Genomic DNA, 4,665 nt, shown 5'->3' with positions numbered 1-4,665 from the left:
GATAATCAAGACAGCAAATGAAATCCAAGCAGAGCATATGGTGGAACAATTCCTGGAACTGTTACTTGAGAAAGACTTTGTCATGAGGCACATGGGACAAAGCAGAAGTCCAATTACTCGAATCAAGCATAAACTATCAATGAGTTTGGGAATCAAAGCCAATTCTCAGTCAGGAAACAGACAATAACCAACAATTTATATATAATAAGCATATATTACATGTGCCAACGTCCACACTTTACAGATTCTAAGTAAATAGTTGAAATTGCAAAGGCACAGCCTCGATTTAAATTCAACATGATAGAGTACCAAAGATACTGAGATAAAGGTCAGTATTGGATTAACTAAGACTGAAGACAGGGAAGTGTGGGATATTTTCCATGAGGAAATTAGATACAGGGCTGAAGAAATGATCAAGATGATCAAGAAGTAAGAGTTGACGAAGTTGAAACAAAAGAGCTCTGACATTCTACCACATGGGATAATCAGGTCTACACAGCCATCCTCCCTGGACTGCAATAGAATAGAAAGCTAGAAAGCTAGAGGGACTGTTTATCCAGTAATTAGTAGAGCCTAAAACGGACAAAAGAAAAGAAGAAACATTGAGCTGGGGATGCAACAATCCCATCACTCGAGAAGCTGAGGTACAGCATCAAGAGTCTGTTGACTTCTAAAAGTTCTCTCAGCTTCTATTAAATGTCCCTGATAAATTCGAGTTGCTTGTGATTCCTTGAAGCTCACTGAACTTGGTGTGAGCAGTTATTTTTGAATTGTCGGGTTGATCATTTATCCTTAAAGCTTTTGTGTTGGTCACTGTCACCTTATTCTATTCTCTTAGAGACATCTTGCTTTTTTGGATGTTCTTGATCTTTGTGGTCATATAAGGACATTTGAATATAAAATGTGTAAGTCTTTATTCCATACTGTGTCGTCTGACTTTTACTGTAACCATCCCTCTACAGAAAGCCTGTCTCAAATCCTAAGCAGACTGTCTATGGTCCCTGCATTCAATGAAGCACCATGCCAGGCCCTTAGCTCAGGACATTCTAGCTGACGCCAAAGTTTGCATATGAGTTGCTGTGAACCTTATCTGCATCCTTTATTTGTAATTGACCCTGTAGGCCTATCCATATTTGCAATTTTTCCTGACAATGTCAGAACAAGTTAGCTAAGAAATTTCTCAGAATGATGGGGGAGCCACTCTAGAAACGGTGGATTTAGGGGTGTTCTCCAGACAGCTTCACATAACTGTGGAATGATTCAAACAGAATCATTCATCCTGCCAGCTGAAGGAGCATCAAAGCTTACATCCAAGGTTATGAGGTATTTATGGTGGTGACATTCTTCTGTTTAGATTCAGGGAGAATTTCTGTGGATCTAAAGATACCAGGGCACCTGGTATCTGCTGTTCTGCTGAAGTCACTCTTCTCTGGTTATTTTTCTTTCTTTTCATTGAATTAATTTTTTACTCTTTTCATATATGTACATATGGTATATTGCATGCACATGAACACACATGTGTAGGTATCCATGTACATGGGTTAATACACACATGTGGACACCTGAGGCTAGTGTTGGGTATCTTCCTCAATCACACATCACCTTGATGCCCAGACTCTTGACCTCATTGCTTTGACTTGTCCATATCCCTGCTTACCTGGGCATTTCAGTGTGTCTGCCCTCAGTGCTGTGATTATAAACAGGGAATTAATGTGTCAAGAAAAAGAAACCATTACAGGCATTCACTGAAATTCATCCCATGATACCTCAACTTCAACAATACTGAGGTGGATAAAGTGTTACATAATTTGGCCAGTGTTCAAGGCAAGTGAGACACCTTGGTTTGACCATTTAAAGCCAACTTTGACAGTGGTGATAATGAGAAAAAGACTTTCTAGGCAGACATTGAGTGTTCAAGACCTGTTTTTCAGCTATGTCAACAGCAGACACAAGGGTAAGTGAGCTACCTCTGATGAATTTGAAAGACCCTGTTGGAAGATGGTGATTAACAAGAATCTTAGCTGTTTAACTTATGTCTCATAGCTATTCCTGTTTGTCTAGATTAAGATACACACAATATGATGTATCCTGAATAACACAACCCCATCTTTCCATGACTAGTAAACAAGCAAGGATCAATGTTACTCTTTACCATTTGAACTAGCTGTGAACTTGTTACATTAAAAATAACACACTATTCAGCCTTTGACACCCACCTGAAAGGGCCACCAGGTGCTAGCTGGTAGTTGTGTTTTCAGTCGAACAAAGGCTCCTGTGCTTATAAAAATGCTGCTCACTTCTAGGGCTGTGGAAAGCTGATATGATTACTCTTCATTTGCCCAGAGTCCTTGGGTTGATATACAAGATCCTAGTGGATTACCAATTATAAGAAATCTTAATATGAAGTGTGGACTGGAGTATGGTTTCAGCAGAGTCAACAAGCAGGGGAAGAAATAAAAAACTGTAAAATTGCTTATGAACACGTATCTTGGGTCATTATTTGAAAAAGAATGTACTCACTATTGGTGTATTCAAGCAAGGTGATTCCATGACTGTGGAGGTCATGGTGGAAAGCTGAAGGGAAATTAGGTCATCATGAGACAGAGGGAGGTGCTTCTCTAAGGAGTCATGGTTTTGACTGATGTGAGGAAGGGATCCCTATAGATAACCACAATCTCCATTAATTTAAATAAACTCTCTCAGATTTCCCTTTAAGTGTATGCTTTATCAGAGAACAAGAAGTATGCTCAGGAAATTAAGTAGGATTACAAAATGTAGTAGAATTCTAATATTAAAGGAAGTAGAGGATGTCTTGAATCCAACACGTATGTTAGGAGACAGTGTTTATGGGTGACAGCTTTAGTGTTTGAGTAAAGTCATCTCTGACATAGGAGATGAAGCATTTTCAAGGACAATGTCATTGGCTAGGGTGATGTTGTGTAAGGAATTGGCATCACCCACTAGTGATGCCATCTAGATGTGGGGCTAAGGTATCACTTTCAAGAGGAGACCAACTTAAACTGATGTAGACCTCTAAATCATAAGCCAACAAAAGTCACAAACCAGTTGTGACTGTCACCAGAATGGGGGATAGATGTGCCTGACTGTTTGGAGTAATTTATGTTCAAAAAGGATGCATATAAAAAACCCAAAGTTCAGTTGGTCTCAGAGGAGTGTGGCCTCCTTATGGCCACCAACTCTTATGGGATAAGATAAGATTGAAAATGTGTAAAGAGCAGGTAAGGCCTAAGACAAGATGGAGAGTTCTAGAGACTTATTTGTTGAGCTGAAATTCAAAAAGGTATGGGAAGACATGCATCGGGTTCAACCATTATGAAAAGTCTATTGAATCTATCTTCTAAAGATCCAGCCTGGGTTATTCTCAGTAAAATGTGTGACTTGGGTTGCTTCCAAAGTCACAGTTCAGGAGGGAATAAGATGTCCTGGCAAGGCCTTTTTCTTTGGCTTTATTATGTTTGGAGATTCATATGGTTGTCATTTATGCTTTTGACACCTTTGACATGAGACTCCTAGAATATCCTACCATGAAGACAAGCTTTTAAGTGATGCTCAGTGGTTTACAGTAATGAAGAAGTTAGGATAGCCCCCTTATCAACCAGGGTCTCCAGTGCCAATAACGATGGTCTCAAGGGTTGCAAAGCATGCAACTTCTTCGATCTTGTTATATACTGGGGACATTTTGGGGAAAGGGTAGAAGTCAACAGCTTCTAATAATTTAAATTTATAAACAAAATTAATGAATGTAAAACTGAGTATGGTGGCATATGCCTGTAGTACCAGTGCTGGAGAAGCTGAGGCAGGAGCATTGCCTCAAGTTCAAAGTCAGCCAGGCCAATCTGAGTGCTACACTGGAAGTCCTTGACTCTTCCGTTATGGAGTCATTACTACTCATGACCAGCCTAGTGGTGTGCTCCATCCTTCAGAAAGTGCAAAGGCTGCCTGTGTGCTACGTTCATATGATCACCCAATAGACATGTCCATCTCTGGAAATCATGCCAAAAGTGAAAATAACGACAAGCACCATATTTTCTGTGTTTTCACATAATTTAACAATGTCTTTATTACTGTTTTTTGAATGTGTTTAAATTATTAGTCAAAACAAAACTAAAGTGTTGGAAGAATAGCTCAATAGTAGACACTTGCCTAGTATCTTCAAGGCTCGGGGTTAAAACCCAGCCCTGAATAAAGGTAATAAACTTCAAAAATTAAAAATAGGGCCTTGAAAGATGGCTTAGCCGTTAGGAGTATTTGCTACTCTTATAGAGGATCAAGTTCTGTTCTCAGCACCCACACGGTGGTTCATAATTTCTTATAACTTCAGGTTCAGCGATTCCAATAACCTCTCCTGGAATCTGTGGATACCCACACACATGTGGTACATATATATATATATATGCAGGCACACACCCAACATAAATAAGAAATAATTAAAGTATTCAATCAACAAGAGTATGAATGAATATACTTCCTAGTTTTTGTAAATCTATGGAAAGTGTTAAATTTTCCTTTGGTTGTTTTATGTCCCAAGGAGTGGGGGAAGAGGGCGAAGGCAAAAAAGAGTTCCCCTTTGAGTTTGACTCCTCCCTCGTGGAGCTTTTCCGTTCTTAAGAACGAGACGATTATTTTAAGAATGAGATGATTGTT

Source organism: Alexandromys fortis, unplaced genomic scaffold, assembly GCF_014885135.2.
Source record: "Alexandromys fortis isolate MF-2015 unplaced genomic scaffold, M_Fortis_MF-2015_v1.1 scaffold_150, whole genome shotgun sequence".
NCBI classification, from domain to species: Eukaryota; Metazoa; Chordata; class Mammalia; order Rodentia; family Cricetidae; genus Alexandromys; species Alexandromys fortis.
The sequence above is the reverse complement of the archived record's forward strand: the minus strand, read 5'-3'. Positions refer to the sequence as shown.